This window comes from Urocampus carinirostris, chromosome 20, assembly GCF_059441175.1.
Source record: "Urocampus carinirostris isolate Australia breed hairy pipefish chromosome 20, RoL_Ucar_1.0, whole genome shotgun sequence".
Taxonomy (NCBI): Eukaryota; Metazoa; Chordata; class Actinopteri; order Syngnathiformes; family Syngnathidae; genus Urocampus; species Urocampus carinirostris.
In genome coordinates this window covers 24,470,238-24,489,132 of record NC_142368.1, presented here as the reverse complement: position 1 = coordinate 24,489,132, position 18,895 = coordinate 24,470,238, and the positions used below count along the sequence as shown (strand labels likewise).

The window sequence follows — 18,895 nt, the reverse complement described above, 5'->3', positions numbered from 1 at the left end:
GTGTACTTATATTAATCGCACCAAACTATAAATGTTCTCCAATCATGTTTCTTCACAGTATAGTCCTCAAGGGCGTCAAGCATGCATCTATTCAATGATTCTCTCCTCCAATGCACCTGGTTCAAATGATCATTATCGTTAATAGGCAATCTATAGATTGCTGATAAGTTCATCATTTAAATGAAGCGAGTTGGAAAAGTGAAACACTTGAGAACATTTTGGCTCTCAAGTACAATAGGTCTATGTGGATTTGATGTTTCCCTCCTCAGACACACCTTAGTCAAATAAGCAGGATCATTAGCATGCTGGTTGTATAAATCAGTAGATAAACAAACATGCCAGAGACATGACATGCGTCAATGTATACCACCTTGAACACATCTGATTAACATAAACGGAAATATTAGCTGGCTGATTATTTGAATCTGGATTTTTGATTCAGGTGTATTTGAGGTGGGAGACATTGAGGGCTTTCTTTACTCCAGCATGTTTTTTTCATGTTCCCCTCCTGATTCAAATAATCATCCTGCTAATTACCCTGAATATTTGACTCAGGTGTGTTTAAAGTGGTAATACATGAATGGATTTCAGGACTCTGGCATGTTTCTGATGTTTCCCTTCTCTAACACCCCTATGTAAATAAATGGGATTGTTATGTTAGGAATTAAATATATTAAAATGTATCGTTTAAAAAAATTGTTCGAATTAGTTATCTGACTCCATTAACCCAACACAACCTGCATTCTTCTAATAATGCGCGCTCGTTTCTTGATGGAAAACTGAAAAAGAGACCGGCATTTCCACACGGGGGCAGATTTAATTTCTTAAAATAATTTAACTAAGTGAACTCCATCGTAAATAGACGAATTAGCCGAATTAGTGTCGCTCGAGTCTCCGTCAAGCCTCCTCTCTCGATCTTCTGCCTCTCTCCCTCTGCCCAATGTTCCCTCTAATTTTCCACGGGTCTGAGCGTTCACACAAAGTTGGTGAGCAACGCTTGAAACAAGAGTGAGCCACCATAATCCCAAGTGTGGCAAGATAATTAATTATCAAACATGTCCAAAACTTGACATCAAGTTACATTTTGCTGAGTTTCCGGCAATGCAAAATTATTTTTCTCTTTTGAATGAATTGACTCATGTACTATTGCAAAGGTTGTACGGCCTACAAACGTTGTTTGTTCTTACAATTCTTTCACAAGTTATCCATTTCTTTTTATTTCCTGATATAATTTGTGGCACAATATTAAAATTTGGGGGGGCTCCTTTAGTCGGTTGTAAGCTACAGAACTGTACTTAATCACATTTTTTAGTGGAAGTACAATGTTGGCAACAAGATTCACTTGATATAATTGGAAATTATTTGATTGGAACACAAACTTTTTCTTCTTTTTTCTGTGTTTTTTTCTACTTTTTTAAAAATTCCTTTAAAAAAATCTCATAGTGTTTATTTTTTCCGAGCTGTTACTTTTTTCTTTTTGTTCTCTATTTACTTTTTTTCCTACATTTCTTTCTTTTCTTTTTTTCTGGCTTTTTTCTAAATTTTACTTATTTTTTCTCTTCCTTTTGTTTCTTTTTTTCTCAGCTTTTCACTACTTTTTCATTTTGGTATTTTTTTCTTTTTTGTTCTATTCCCCCCTTCCTTTAAGTCATTTTGTGCATAATTTTACATAATATTTGGTCATGTTGGGATTAAAGAAGCAAAAACAACCCGAAGAGCCGTTTAGGACCCGAAAGAGCCGTTTTTTTTGTGAGCCGAGCCGAAGAAGCCGGTTCCCCGACAAACTCTACAAACTTTACACAACTTCGTTCTCCTTCGACTCGACTTTAAAATACCGCATTTAGGACACAACGTCAGGGGAACCCATGTATTTTTACGTTCATGCACTGTAACTTTGACTTGAGTCGCTTCTTAATTAGTAATTTTGAGCCCTCATTTTTGTGCGCTGGCTAGATTTTCTTGTGCGCTGATAATGTGCGAGCAGTGCGCAATTGCGCACGCGCGCATCTTAGAGGGAACACTGCCTCTACCCACGTTTTTTTCCCTCAAGCTGGTGTGTCGGCTCCTCCCATGGACGTGCCAGGAAAACCCCCACAAGGGGTCCACCCCCTCGCCTCGATGTGTGGAGAAACTCAAAACAGGAGAGCGTTTCTACGTCATCGGGGCCTTGTTCTCCAAACATTGCCTGCCGTCCCCCCCGTCAGAGTCCTGTTATCAAAATTCCCCAGCCAAAACAATCCGCATTCGGATCAGCGTGACCTGACATTGAACTTCAGCCTACCCGGTGAAAATCTTCATTGCACTCGATAAATGTAACTTTAATCGTTTTTTTGTCCCTGTGGTGAGGGGGCCTCTCCTTGTGAGAGGTAAGAGAATTCTCCCACCATGGTCGCTGTGTGTCGTAGGTGGCGACTAAAGTGGAGGGAGCGAGGGGATTGGAGATCCTCTCCTCTCTATCTCTGCTCCCTAAGACACAGCAAGGCAAAGAAAGGGGGGCGGGAGACCGAAAGGTCTCGCAAACCCTAGTGATAGGGTCATTAAATGTGAGAGGATGTGGAAGTAAAGCGACTGAGTGGAAGAAAGAGGAGATCGGAAGGATGATGACTAAAAGGAAGGTTGATGTATTAGCCCTGAGTGAAACAAAGATGAAAGGAAAGGGCGAATTACAGCTTGGAGGTATGTATGGTAGAAGGTCTGGAGTTACGGGTGGACATGCTAGAGAAGGAGTGGCTGTGCTTGTGAGTGAGAAAGCAAAGGAAAAACTGGTGGAGTGGAAAGAGATATCTTCCAGATTGATGTGGGTGAGGTTGAAGTGGGGTGTAGAAGTATGGGTGTTTATAAGTGCATATGGACCTGTTTCAGAAAGAAGCGCTGAGGAGAGAGGAGTTCTGGAAGGACTTGTCCGAATGTGTGGCAAGTGCGAAAGAAGGGTGGAAAGTGGTAATACTAGGTGACCTGAATGCTGGAGTGGGTGATGAAACGGTTGAAAATGTGATTGGTAGATATGGAGTACAAGGAAGAAATGAGAGTGGGAAGAAATTGATTGAGTTATGTGTGGATAATGAGTTGGTGATTGGAAATACATTGTTGAAAAAGAGGGACGTGAATAAGTATACCTTTGTCAGAGTGGATAGTGGAAAGATGGTGGACAGAGCACTGATGGATTATGTAGTGGTTAAGAAAGGGATGTTAAGTAGATTGTTGGATGTGCATGTTTACAGAGGTGAAATGAGTGGTATGTCTGATCATTTTTATGTGGAAGGAAAACTGAGAATAAATGGACCGTGGAGGGCTAGTTATAAGAAGAGTGTGAGGGAAGAGGTGAAAATGTCAGAGTTGAATAAGGCAGAAAAGGAAAGAGAGTTTAAAGAGAGGATAAGGAAAGAGTATGAACGGGTTAGTGGAAGAGTAATGGAGAGTGTGGAAATTGAACGGACGTGGTTTAAAAAGGGCAGTGTTGAGGAGTGCAATAGAAGTGTGTGGAATGAGAAAAGTTGGTCGAGGTATTAGGAAAAGAAGTGAATGGTGGAATGATGAGGTATCAGAGGCTGTGACAGAAAAGAGACGTGCCTTTGAGGAGTGGCTGTAAGATAAGAGTGGCGATGCGTATGAAAGATATAAAGTGAAGAAAAGGTTGGTAAAAGCGGAAGTGGAAGCAGCGAAAAGGAAAGCAAATGATGAATAGTGTCGAAAGATAAGAGTGAACTTTGAGGAAAGGAGAAAAGTGTTCTGGAAAGAAGTGAAAAGAGTAAGAAACAGGGAGTCTGGAAAGGTAGAGAAAGTGAAAGATAAGGATGGCAGATTGCTGGTTAGCGGTAGTGCAGTCAGGACGAGATGGGCAGAGTATTTTGAGGAGTTGCTAAATGTGGAGAATGGGAGAGAAGTGAGAGTCGAGGCGATCGATGGTATGGAGAGAATGCCCGTGTTGGGTGATTTAAATGTGAAGCCTCTGGAAACATGAGAGGTGCAAAAGGCAGTGAAAGAAATGAAAGGGGGAAGGCACCTGGGTTGGATGGTTGTACTGCTGAATGCCTGAAAAAAGGTGGCACAGCTATGATTGACTGGTTAGTACGCTTGTTGAATGTATGCTTTTTAAGTGGTGTGGTTCCTGTTGATTGGTGTAGTGCATGTGTGGTGCCATTGAATAAGGGTAAAGGTGATAAGTATAAATGTAGCAATTCGAGAGATATCAGTTTGTTGTCTGTGCCGGGTAAGTTGTATGGAAGAGTCTTGATTAAGAGAGTGAAAGAAAGAACGAATGAGGTGGTGATGGAGGAGCAGAGTGGTTTCAGGAAAGGAAGAGGATGTGTGGATCAGGTGTTTGCAGTACGACAGGTGTGTGAGAAATATTTTGCAAAAGGTAAGGATGTTTATTTGGCTTTCATGGACTTGGAAAAGGCGTATGACAGAGTTGATAGAGAGGCGTTGCGGCAAGTGATGGTGATGTATGGAGTGGGTGGAAAGTTGTTGGAAGCATTGAAGAGTTTTTATATGAGCAGCAGAGCATGTGTAAGAGTAGGGAGTGAGACAAGTGAGTGGTTCCCTGTGTTGACTGGTGTGAGACAGGTGTGTGTGATGTCACCATGGCTGTTTAATGTGTACATGGATGGTGTGGTGAGAGAGGTGAATGCAAGAGTATTTGGCAGAGGTGTAGACATGATGGACAACAGTGGAACAGTGTGGCAGGTAAGTCAGTTGTTGTTTGCAGATGACAGCGCTTGTGGCTGAATCTGAGGAAACATTGAGAACATTAGATTGTTTAGAGGTCAGATTGCCTTAGTTAACACATTGCATCCTGTCTGACGGGTAGGACCTAAACCACGAGAGTACAGTTCCTGAGATACCAATGCGTTCTAGACGAACCAATAATATGTTGTGGTCGACCGTATCAAAAGCAGCGCTGAGATCCAGCAGCAGTAACATTGATGAGGCACCGGAATCTATTGTTAAAAGGAGATCATTGGTTACTTTAGCCAGGGCTGTCTCAGTAGAGTGATTTGCCCTAAATGCTGACTGGACAGTTTCAAAAACGTTATTTTCTGACATGAAGTCATTTAGCTGCTGTGCAACGACCTTTTCGAGTAATTTCGCAAAAAATGGCAGATTTGACACTGGCCTATAATTACCTAGGCTTTCTGGGTCAAGGTTAGGTCGCTTAAGCGTAGGCTTAATGACGGCAGACTTGAAGGCTACAGGAACAATACCCGAGGATAGCGATGTATCAATAATATTTAAAACTGATGGTCCTAAGATCCCAAACAAATCCTTCACCAGTGAAGCTGGAAACGGATCAAGCAGGCACGTAGTTTGTTTGGCCCTACTGACCATCTGTGTTAGATTATCAAGGGACAAATCATTGAAACTGGAGAATGTTTCTGAACAACCGCCGACACGGTCCATACCTAACACCTCCACATTTTTGATATAGGAGGAGGAAACAGAGTGTTCTTTTGAAATTTCATTCCTGATTAGTTGAATCTTTTTATTAAAAAATTCCATAATGTCGTTAGCAGAATAAGTGCAACCATTTGGGTTAAGTTGTTGTCTGGTGAGTTTCGCCACTGTGTCAAACAAAAATTTCGGATTATTCTTATGTTTAACAATAATCTTAGAGAAAAACGAAGCTTTAGCTGAGGCAAGAGCTACTTTATATTTCAGCAAACTGTCACACCAGGCCAGTCGAAAAACCTCCAGCTTAGTAGTGCGCCATTTTCGTTCAATTTTTCTGCAACTTTGTTTGAGTAACCTAGTTTCTTCAGTAAACCAAGGTGTATTCTTCTTGGGTCGGAATTTATACTTTAGGGGCGCCACAGAATCAAGAACATTAACCAAAGCAGTATTGAAGTTGTTTGTAAGTGAGTCAACAGACCCAGTGTACGAAGGGAAGGCTGCAGTTACCGTAGGTAATAATTCTTTTAAGGCTAAAACCGTTTCAGGTCGGATATTGCGACTGCTAAAGCCTACATTTTCACAGTCACAGTAAATCACAGTAAACATTAAACAGCACCTCACATTTAACAAGATAGTGATCAGAGATGGCATTAGGATACGGTAACACTGTAACATTTGAGGCTACTACGCCACGGGTCAGGACGAGATCTAGAGTGTTCCCATCTTTATGAGTGGGCACATCAACTATTTGATTGAAACCAAATGTATCAATCAGTGACTTAAATGCAATTGCAAGTGAATTTGATGGGGAGTTTATGTGAACATTAAAATCACCAATAATTACAACATTGTCCGCATAAGTTACTAAGTCTGTTAACAGTTCCGAAAATTCTTCCAAAAAATTTGAGTATGGTCCAGGTGGGCGATACACAACAACTAAATAAATTGGTGTTGACATTAAGGACCTCATAACAAGTGCTTCAAACGTTTTAAAACTAGTAGGGGTATTAGGAGTAAATTTCAACTTATCTTCCGATATAAGAGCAACACCTCCACCTTTTTTGCATGGTCGTACCAAGTGCGAACTCACAAAGTTAGGGGGAGAAGCCTCATTCAACACTACAAACTCATTTGGTTTTAACCAGGTCTCACAAAGGCCAATAAGGTTAAGATTGTGTTCATTAATAAGGTCATTGACAAGTAAAGCCTTGGAGGCTAGTGATCTAATATTCAGAAGGCCAAGATTCAGCACTGTGGACTGAGCTGAAACCTTTCGCGAGTTTTGAACCTTAATGGCAACCTTAGTGGTAACCTCCACAGGATTATACTGCCGGTCCCGGGTCTTGTGCCTTGCATGACGGCAGATGCGGCACGAATTCCATACCACAGGAATATTGTTTACAGGTGGAGTAGCAGGATGACTATTGGTAGAAAATAATGTTATTTCTTCTCCCTCCTCACCTAACAAGGGAGAAACAGAAGTAAGAAGCACAGAAGAAGATGCTATAGGAGAGTATAAATCAGGGTGTATGGTGCAGTCAGTAGAACGCTCTAAACTACAAAAACTATGTGAATTGCATGAATCTAGCATAGCGCTAGTTAGCTCTAGTGTTACAGACTCCACACCCATGGTTACAGGTTCACTAATCACCTGTGACCTGGCCTGCACTAGTGTGCCTTGTCATGGAAGGCTTAAACAGTAATCTATATTTTTAGAAAGAGTGAGAGCACCTTCCTCAGCAGGTCAGGTCGGCCCCAGAAAGCAGGCCAGTTATCCACAAACCTAAATCCCTTCTGATTGCAAAAACTTGCCAGCCACCGGTTTAGCGAGACTAGTCTGCTAAACCTCTCATCATTGCCTCTCGCAGGCAAGGGGCCAGAGACAATTACTCGATGCTGACTCATCTTTCTGGCGAGATTACAGGTCCGAGCAATATTTTTCTTTGTAATCTCAGATTGTCTCATTCTAGTATCATTAGAGCCGACGTGAATGACTATATCGGTGTAGCTAGCCCTGTCCTGGTGTCTAGGTTTGCTCGTCAGCTCCCTCAAATTAGCCTCAATGTCGGGTGCTCTGGCCCCAGAAATACACATAACCGTTGCTGGGGTGCTAAGCTTTATGTTACGGGTGATGGAGTCACCTATAACTAGGGTGCGGGAGCCAGTAGACCGGGGTGGAGTGGGAATAGCTAGGGGGCTGAACTTGTTATGCGTCTGAAATGGCTCACCGCGATTAGCATGCCGTTTAGGGCTAGTGGTAACCGGACTAGCAGGTTCGCTACAACCCACGCTAGCAGTGGTGTCCGAGGCACCTAACATTTTCCGTTTTAACTGCTCTAGCTCACGGACACGTCCCTCTAGAAGGGCTACTTGCCTACGGACACGGGAGCAACCTTTACAGCAACCCATACTCACTTGTAAGCGTCGGATGCCAAAGAGCGTCTTAGCAGCCGTGGGAGGGGATGCCCTTCAACAACGATTGGCAGCAGCTTCCGACTGTAAAACAATTGTGCGCGGCACTTACCTTGCGCCAATCGTCCGAGATACTTACCCGAAACTTTTCAAGATAAAAAGTCTCAATCCAGAATTCTGCTATAGTAGGAATCTGAAACAATCTCGTAGACGCGACTATGAGGACTATGTTAGGAGTGACAAGATTGGATAGACTGAGTAAGGTGAAGTGTTCATGTGATGGAGTCGGCATGACGTTAGAAATCAGGTTGCATGGACAGGTGCTGGAAGAAGTTGAAAGCTTTAGGTACTTGGGTTGTGATGTGGCCGCAGTTGGTGAAATGGAGTGCGAGGTATTGCACAGAGTGAATCAAGGAAGCAAGGTTTTGGGTGCTCTGAGGAGAGTGATGAACAACAAGAGTATGAGTATGGATGTTAAGAGGGGACTGTATGAGAGTGTGATTGTGCCGACTGTGTTGTATGGTGCAGAGACTTGGAGCCTGAACGCAGATTTAAGAAGGAAGTTGAATGTTTTTGAGATGAAGTGTTTGAGGACTATGTTAGGAGTGTCAAGATTGGATAGACTGAGAAATGAAATTGTGACAGACAGAACTAGAGTAGTCGTGGAACTGAGCAAGCGTGTTTATAAGAGAGTACTTGGTTGGTTTGGACACATAGAGAGGATGGATGAGGAGCGAATGTTGAAGAGGATCTACAGAGCAGAAGTCAATGGAAGGAGACCAAGAGGAAGGCCACAATTGACGTGGAAGGATGGTGTTATGAGTGCACTGCAGGAAAGAGGTCTAAATATAATGGAAGCTAGAGCTCTTGTTGGTGATAGAAAGGAGTGGAGAGGTGTTGTGAAAGGATAGTGGGATTGTGGACGCGTTCTTAAGGATGGGCTGGGCACCCGTATGATGAGCCAGGGGTAAACCAGTGAAAGCTGTCGGGCCCTGCTGTTGAACAAAAGAGTGTGTTGTGTCACCCTGACCCGAGTGACATGGCCGCTTTCTGGTGTCCCGTTTCATCTGGAGGGACGAAAGCATCACCATCTTGGGTGCCAAGGTGCTAACTTGTTTGGGTGTTTGGGCAATTGGGTTGGCCATGGTCCAAAAAATGTTGTGTGGGTTTATTTTTTTCATTATTATTTTTTTGTTATTGTATGTGTGTGTCTTGCTGTCGGTCACCCCTCTTGAGGGATATGACCAAGGTAGATAGATAGATAGATTTAATCGTATAGAATCCTTTATAGTAAAATGTATGAAATGCTTCAGTTAGCAGGAAGGAACCCATTGAGAACAAATTATCAGGATCATTAGCCGGCTACTGCATAAATTCCAGATAACATTTAAATAAAGTGTGCTGGAGGAGGTAATCCCCGTGAGAACAATCAGGCGCTTGAGTAAAGGAGGTTTCCCTCCTCAGACACACTTGGGTCAGGTAATGGGTCAATTGTGATTGATAAAGGTTGGAAACATCTAAATCAATACTGAATCTGGCCCCTGTTTTTTGAGTGGTTTTGCGTCAGGAACCCGCTCTACAATACCTTATTCAAATCATCTGGCGTTTTAGCTGGCTGTCGTAGATCTTGCCGATAAAATTATTATTTTTTTAATCAGATTTGCCTCGTCACAGCCGCTTGGAGTTGAGAGAGTCCATACAAATTCCAAGGGCAAGGCATACAGTTCTCATTTTGACCACAAGATGTCAACATTTGGCCAAAAATAATGACAGCGCGTCTATGCAGAATACAGATTGAGAATAGTTTATTTTATCCTTCTAAAAATACATTCAGAATAAAAAACTAAACGAGGGCCGATTTCAGGTTTTAAGCTTTGAGAGTGCTGAGCACCCAGATCAGTGGTGGGCAAACCACGGCCCGAGGGCCAAATGCGTCGGGCTATTTCATCCGGCTCGACAAACAAAAATGGTCCATATATATCCAGCCATCTATCCATTATCTGCACCGCTTATCCTCAGTAGGGTCGCGGGGGTGCTGGAGCCCATCCCAGCTAACTTCAGGCAGTGGGCAGGTGACATCCTGAACTGGTTGCCAGCCAGTCGCGGGGCACACAGGGACAGAAAATTTGCTCGCTCATTCTCACCTAAAGATAATTTGGACCGGCCATTTCACCTGACACGCATGTTTTTTTGGAATGTGGGAGGAAACCGGAGTGCCCGGAGGAAACCCACGCAAGCACGGGGAGAACATGCAAACCCCACACAGGAGGTTTGATTGTCGTGTCCAGCATGGTCGCCGTGGCAACCGACTGGCCCCGCCTCCTGGGCAACAGCTGAAGCAGATCGCCTAATTTGCGCTTTTGCTTCTTAAGGGGGGGTTTGGGTTTTGCGGGTGCTGGCTCATTGCATTTTCTGTTTTGCATTTTCTGTCTGCATCTCCCGTTCTGTTTTGCTCTGTCCTGTTTTGTTTGAGTCAGAAGAAACCTGTGTTTGCATGTTTTTAGTTAAAGCCTGTTTGTTCTGTCTTGTCCCTGAGTTTTGGACGACTTTTATTTTACTAAATAAAAGTTTTGATCGTCAACGCAATTGAGTTCTCCCTTCCTGCCTCCTGCCTCCGTTCTGGTCCGGTCCCTCGTGACATCGATCTCATGTCAAGTCATGTTTATTTGTATTGCCCTTAATCACAAAGAGTCTCAAAGGGCTGCACAGATCAAAGAATATTGCAAACCATTATTACAGACTAGGGCGTAAATGATACACATATTATCAACATAAATTATAGGTTATTCATATGCTATAGAATAGAAGTGTGATTTAAATATTTTTACTGAGGTTGCAGATCGAATCTCAGGGGGAAGAGCATTCCACAGCACAGGGGCCCAGACAGAAAACGCTCTCGAACCTGCGAATCTCTTCTTGGCTCCTGGGATGACCTCAGAACTGTGCTGCACAGGCGCTAACCACTGTGCCGCCGCCGTGCTGCCTCGGTCAAAATATAAAGGAGATACATATAATAGTTAATATAATACTAGTGATAAAAAAAACTTTTCTTCAGTGCCAAGTTTGTCATCATTGTCCTTTTCAATGTTTGTAACAAACATACTACTATAAAATTACCTCAAGACTCAATATTAAATTTACTGCTTAAAAAAGGGGCCTAACATACAATTTTGTCATCATTCTGATAAGAAAAATAATATAGACATACTACAAAAATACTATTACAGTAACACTATGATATAAAATACTATTACAGAAATGTTACAACATAAATGCAACAAAAATATATAAACAGTAATATAAAAAATACTAAAGGAATACTACAAAAATACTAGTATGTAACTTCTTCAAAATACTTCGACAAAAATACCATTTCAGAAACACCATACTGTAATAGAAATACTGCTACATAAATGTTACAACAGAAATACTCCACACATACCTTTACAGAAATAATACAACAGAAATACTACAAAAATACTACTGAAGAAATGCTACAAAATACTTAATAATAAAATACAGTATTACTAGAAAATACTATAGAAACACTACAAACATCTTACTGCAGAAACACCACAAAAATACCACAAAATACAACTAAAGAAATTATACAAAAATACTACAGATTTACTACAAATATTCTACTATGGAAATACTACAAAAATACCATAAAAATACAACTTAAGTAATTCTACTACAGATATACTACAAATATTTTTGTCACAAAACGGACCAGGAAGCAGAAAGCCGGAACTCATTTGCGTAGCCGATCTGTCACTTTAATTGAGAAATAAAAGTTGTCCAACACACAAATGGACCAAAAACAAAACAAAACAAAACAGATTCAAAGGCAATCAAAATTAGAAATTAGGCATTACACAGATCAAACAGGCATGAACAGGTCTTCAACAAGGTAAAGCAATGGTCTGGCAACGGGCAGTCCCAAAAGGAGCGTTTAAGTACTCCACAAGCAATCAGTTCAATGCGTCTCAGCCGGTGTCAAGGGGCGGCGCCAGCTGGGCGCCATGACAACCGTGCAGGACATGCCAATTTTACTATGGAAAAACCACAGAAATACAACTACTCTACAGTAATACTACAGATATATTACAAATATTGAATTATGGAAATACTACAGGGCAGCACGGCGCCGCAGTGGTTAGCACGTGTGCGGCACAGTTCTGAGGTCTCCTGCGTAGGTTCAAATCCATCTACCGGCCTTACTGTGCGGAGTTTGTATGTTCTCCCCGTGCTTGCGTGGGTTTCCTCCGGGCACTCCGGTTTCTCCCACATTCCAAAGACATGCATTTCAGGTGAATTGGCCGGTCCAACTTGTCCCTAGGTGTGACTGAGCGAGTGAGTTGTCTGTCCCCGTGTGCCCTGCGATTGGCTGGCAACCTGGCAACCCCTGCCCACTGCCCGGAGATGGCTGGGATGGGCTCCAGCCCCCCCGCGACCCTAATAAAGATAAGCGGTACAGCTGATGAAATGAGAATACTACAAAAACACTACTGCAGAAAATACTGCAGAAATACTACAATGCAGTACTAGGATTTAAATAGTTTCAGCCATTTCAAGGCAGTGGAGTAATACCAACGCTGCATTGTTCACATTTTTGTTTTGTTTTACTTTTTTTATATAAATAACGTTTTCCATCATATTTCAGCCTATCCTGTCATTTTTATGGAAAAGAGAGTTTCAAAAATTCGATACAAGCGACTGTTTACACCCATGAACTCAGACGTTTATTAGTTGTAACATACCTGTCAACTTGTACGTTTATTCTGCATTTTAAGATGTGTACGGCGCACAAGAAAATCTGTACGGAAAAACGCAAATTTGTCAATTATGGGTACCTTCCGGTACACCGACTATCATGAAACGGCAAATCAATCAAGTATCGTTTTTTTCGTTGCAAACGAAGCGAGCGGCTTGATGCTACTGTGCGCATGCGTCTGCCGCCTGGGGATTTCCAATCATGCATCATTCAAAAAAAAAAAAAAAAAAAAAAAAAAATATATATATATATATATATATATATATATATATATATATATATATATATATATATATATATATATATATATATATATATATATATATGGTGTATGATTCTTTTGCATTTTTTACGGGAAAATACGACAGTTTGTACGGGCATGGAGCCGTGGAGGTTGACAGGTATGGTTGTAACGTAAAGAAGACTTTATTAACTTTTCATTCAAAGTGAATTACAATGATTACAAACATCCAGCTTACTCTCATAGCAATCGTTTGTTTTAATCACTTTAATCAAAACATTCAAATGTTATCAATGGAAATAAAATGTGAAGATAAACAGTCGTCATTACTGTTACTGTGAAAGCTTAAAATGCTTGTTCAGCGGTCTTATCTTCTAAAGATGTGTGTAAAACGATTCCTCAATTGAAGTTGTGGGTCATAAAGAAGATCAAGAGAAGAGGCGAGATATAATTTAGAATTATAGTCTTGTGGGTCCTTTGTTACACTTGTGTGGCCCCTGGAAAAGCCTGAAAGCAGGAGCCCCGCATACCTTACATTCCAGACTTGTGATGTCACAGTCTGCTGCCTTCATGTTACCCCCTAAAGCTGGGAAGTTTGAAAACTTAGTCATGATAGCCTCTATTCATTTTTAAAATTTTCAATGAATCTTTAATAAATCAGACAAAATATCGTTAAATTATCAATATTATTATTATTATTTTTATTATAGTGATAACTTATATCACTATTATTTATATCGCTTGTTAGATTTAACAGTTTGAAACAAGGTTACAAGGGGTTACATACTCCCAAAAAATGGCTGAGAACCATCTATCTAGACTAAATTTTGTCATCACTATATTTTTAATGAGCCGCATTATAAACGTTGAGCATTATGTGAAATAGTTCAGTCAAAATGAGCTACTGTGAGTTCAAATTTTGTAATGATAAGACATAATCGAATGCCTTTTCTTATGTAATTTAGACCCTTAGCGGTCTAGTGATTACTCAATTAATTTGGGATTATTATTATTATTTTTATAACATTTTTTACAAATTTTATTATTGGGACGGGTTGCAAGAATATAGTCATCCTGTAAACCTGTCCTGTCCTCGCGGCTTGCTCATTTGGGAGTATCGCATCTGATCCCATCTTATAAAGTTAGAGGTGGTGTCTGTAAATTCAAAATATTCTGCTTGCTGATGCCATCTTCTTGCTGAAATCATCATTGCAGCCACTGTCAAGCTGCTTGCATGGCGCATGCACATACATGTCTCTCTTTAATGCGCTTGAATTTTTTTTTTCTGGTTTTATCTTTTTGGGAGGATATATTTTCTTTCTTTCACCATTTTCATCCTAGAATAAAAGAAAACCACGAGCACGCACGTGAAATCACCCTAGAAGCCTCCTTTCCCTCAGCCTAATGTGCTCCGTGGCCGAAACACCAATGAGAAAAGTAAGATCAGAGCAGATAAGCACTGTGGGAAAAAAATATAAAGGCTCTTTGAACTCAGCTGGGCATACTTGACACATACTCAACTGTTTAATTTTAAGCTTTTTAAGGATATCTAAAACAACGCGCCACACCTTAAAATAGATAGTTTTATGCACTGTATTTTTGCTAGACAGTAAGAAAGAGGGGGAGATGGGAAGACAAAAAACAAAACAAAAAACTTCAGAAAATATAATATGTAGGTTTTGAGTTAACCCATTGTAATCCTTTCTGAATTGACTAATGACTGCTATAATGATTTTAGAAATGATATATTTTATTGTTTCTGATTATTTATGATAATATATACAGTTCCACTGCAGATTGGAGCAAAATCTTGTGGACATAATGCCCTAATGCAAAGCGTTGAGAAAAACAAAAACAAAAAACGATTTCCCTAAATTCCGATCTTAAGTGGTGTCGATGAATGCAGCACTGCCACCACCAGCTCACCCCCGCCCTCTGGTGTCCAGAACGCCCCCTTGGGGCTAGCAGGGTCTCCTCGACTGCTCCGCTTTAGCCTAGCAAACGCGCCCCGGCGAAGATACAACATCACGCCGCTTTTCGACTGTCCTGCCTCCGCTGAGTTTTTTCACTTTCGCGTGGGAGCACTTTTTCATAAGTTTTGGAAGAACCCAGGTCCAAATTGGGCCAGCTGAAAACTTTTTTTTGGGGGGGTAAAGAACAACCGAGGGTCATCCGAGATTTTCCCCGATCCCGAGAGTCCGTTACAATATCCAGCGTTTCTAGTGGAAACTTAATCCAAACTGGATGTGGATTATGTTTTTGACCCAAGAAAAAAGACGAGAATTGTAGAAGATTCTTTAGACCACATCGGCATGTAGTGGGGTGAGTTTAAACTTTGAAGTGTCTGTTGTGCTACGTTTTGGAAGGATGCGGATCTTTTGGAAAAGGCCGTCAGGGCCACGTATGGAAACGAAACGGAGCATCCCTCACCTAATAGGCACGCCTTGCTCCCCACCCCCTTAAAAACAAAACAAAATTATTTTAAACTCTAATATTAAGATGATCTACATTTTTTTTCAAGACTGAAATAACTCGATTCTAGATTGTCATAAAATGAAGTATTTAATCAAAATCTACTACCAACTAAAGGTTAGCCAAAATTGACACTCGATTTTGGGTTTAGAGCTTTGGGTGTGCGCAGCACTCAGAGTGGTTGGTTAAAAATATTTCTATTTTCACCTAAAGTGATTTAGGATCATTCAACACTGTTCAGGAGTGTCACTTTGGTAAATGGATTGCAATTTTATAGTGATTTAACCATCACTGAAGACTTTCTAAAGTGCTTTCCAACATACTTCACTCTTACCTATTTGGACAAACACTCTAAAACCAATTGCGGAGTGAGCTATACAAGGCGCTTAACTGCTTATCAGGGCGATTTGGGGTTCTGCGTCTTTGAGGAGCTCGGAATCGAACTTGGGACCTCTTGTTTCCCAGACGAGCGCTCTACCTCTACCTCTGCAGAGCCACTTTGCGGTTAGCAACAAGACTATTACTACTCTATATGAGCGGCAGGGGGGAGGTGGCTGGCCTGAGCATTGCTAGGAAACAAAGAGACTGAACCATTTCAAGTGTTTCCGACGCTGAGTTGTTCATTTCTGTTTTGTTTTACTACTTTTCAATATTTTCATCTGGCATTTTTCCGTCGTATTCAAGGCCACGTCTCCTTTGTTAAGGAAAAGAGAGTTTTATTAATGCTATAACTTTGGGGGGTTCTTGGGTTGAATATGGAGGTGCTTGAGCACCCCCAAAAGGGGCTCTTTACGCCCATGCTCCAAATTTAAAGTTTTTATGTAGCCTATTGGTTCTCGTGATGGTAGCCGACACCACGGTCGTATGCCTTCAAGTAGCCATTCAACAATAAAAACCTAAAACCAAAACAAAATGACACTCCAGTGAAAAGTTAACAATTCTGTTACCAGTTTATCTAAGGTACTGGTTTTCATGGTGGTGGTCGATACTATGGTTGACTGATGTGAAGTGTTCATTTATGAATTTGAAAAGCTAAAATAAACCCAAAAGTGACAATCCGGGGAGAAGTTCACAGTACAGATAACATCTATCCGTATCAGTTTCGATACGTAGGTTTTTAAGGTATAAGTTTTCCTTATTCTACCTGGTATCATGGTCTGCTGCTTTCACGTGGCGGTATAACAATCAAAAAACCTGAAATAAAAACAAAAATGACTCCAGTTAGGGGTAACAGTACTGGTACCATTCATTGGGATTAGCGCAGATGGCAGTTTTTTTCGCAATGTATTTTTTCTCAATATCAAATTGACCATTGTTGGTTGCCTTGAAATGGCCATTTAACAATCTGAAACCTGACATTATAACTAGTTTAAGACGTTAGAAGTTTAACATTTCAATACAGTACCAGTTTTTATGAGGTTTGGTTCGTGTGATTGTCGCTGATACCATTGCCGGTTGCCTTCAAGTGGCGGTATAACAATCTGAAACCTAAAATTAAAACAAAAATGACACTCCAGTGAGATAACAATTTGGAGTCAGGGGCCGCATTTGGTTAAAAAATTCGACCGAGGGGCCAATCCTTGGTACAGACATATACATGTTCAATTTCTTCATATTTGTTTTATAATTTATTTAGTTTCATCAAATTGGTTTTGAAACGCTCAGAATTAAAGCAGAATTGTTTTTTCCAGTTTCAAACACTAAATTTGATATGTAGTTTTGTAGTGTTACTTTAGTTTTGTTTTTGTAGTATTACTCTTGTTTTATTTTTGTAGTATTTTTGTAGTATTACCATTGTATAGTTTTTTAGAATATATGTAAAACTGTTGAACAGAAGAGTATGGTGTGTCACCCTGACCCGAGTGACATGGGGTCATAGCATTGTGTCCCATTTCCTATGGAGGCACGAACGCACCACCAACTTGGGTGCCGACGTGCTTAACTTAATGGGTTTTTGGGCATTTAGGTTGGTCATGGTCAATTTTTTGTGTGTTTTTTTTTCCTTTTTTCTTTTCTTTTTTTTTGTGTATGTGTTTGTCTTGCTGTCGGTCACCCCTTTCAAATGATTTGACCAGGGTAGATAGATAGATAGATGGATAGATAGATAGGCACCCAAGTTGGAGGTGCATTCGTGCCTCCATAGGGACACAAGAAAGCGGCCATGTCACTCGGGTCAGGGTGACACACCATACTCTTCTGTTCAACAGCAGGGCCCGACAGCTTTCACTGGTTTACCCCTGCCGCATCATACAGGTGCCCTGCCCCTCCCTTAGAACACATCTAAACATCACACTATCCCTTTACAACACCTCTCCACTCATTCCTATCACCAACAAACTAATACTATTCAGTAATGCAAAAATGCTACTGCAAAAAAATTATATAAGACTACATAAATATTCCAACATTAAAAGTACAACAAATACAACTACAGTAACACTACATCAGTATTACATATATTCTAAAAAACTATACAATGGTAATACTACAAAAATACTACAAAACCAAAACTAAAGTAATGGTACAAAAAATACTACAATTATCCAACTGCAGAAATACTACAAAAATACCCCCAAAAATACAACTATAGTAACACTACAAAACTACATATCAAATTTAGTGTTTGAAACTGGAAAAAACAATTCTGCTTTAATTCTGAGCGTTTCAAAACCAATTTGATGAAACTAAATAAACTCAAAAACAAATATGAAGAAATTTAACATGTATATGTCTTCACCCAGGATTGGCCCCTCGGTCGAATTTTTTAACCAGATGCGGCCCCTGACTCCAAATAGTTGCCCACCCCTGATCTCGAATTTATCTATGTGTGTTTATCTTGTATAACCTTTACGAGTTTCTGTGTGGAGAAATTGTTTTGACATGCCTCTTGCACACACAAATATCTAAAGGTAAATATAGCTGTTGGATGTGTGGTCATACGCACACAACGCACACAAAACACACAAAACACACGCATATACCCACAAATATACACATCTGGCTGCATATCCCGACCAAAAATACGCAGTGTAAATGACACGGTAGCAGGGCCGGCGGTTTTTGGGGAATATGCAAAGTTTGCAGTTTGCAAAAGAATGTAAAAAGTCTGAAAAATTTCCTGTCCTTCCACTGCTTATTTAACACAGAGTCGAGGTAATTGGTTGTGGAGCAAATGCATTGGTGTCTGCGTGTGTTTTGGTTCAATTGGGTACACATATTTCAAAAACAGATTGCTCTCGAACGTAGCTTGACTGTTTTGTGGCAGTCAAACATGTTAAGACCTGCCTCTTACTATGAAGCAGGTGGGAAAAGGTTGTCATGCCAATGCAAATTTGCCCCAAAATTCAAGAGCTAAGGGCCCCCTTTCGGACAGAAGTTCTCGATACTTGCTAAAATCCCAAAAGATCAATAAAACTGATAGATTCTTACTTTGAACGTCAGAAACAAAGTACGATGAAGTTACCTACCTTGTGGAAGTACCTTGAATGCACCATTTTAGTTGCTTAGCATTAACAACTGACAAGTAATGTTTGTGATTTTTTTTCCATGTTGACTGTTTTACTTTGTCTTTAAAATCAAATCAAAATATGCATAACATATGT

The 18,895-nt window shown here is 40.6% G+C and overlaps 1 protein-coding gene across 1 annotated transcript in view; it reads left to right on the top strand.

Moving 5' to 3' along the window:
• Window positions 1-14,788: 14,788 nt before the first annotated feature.
• The window catches only part of LOC148346680 (tyrosine-protein phosphatase non-receptor type 14-like), a 76,764-nt gene continuing 72,657 nt past the window's right edge, over window positions 14,789-18,895 (top strand). The window contains exon 1 of the mRNA XM_088325081.1: window positions 14,789-15,143. The gene's annotated coding sequence lies outside the window, so the exon portion shown is untranslated. The remainder of the gene's footprint in view (window positions 15,144-18,895) is intronic.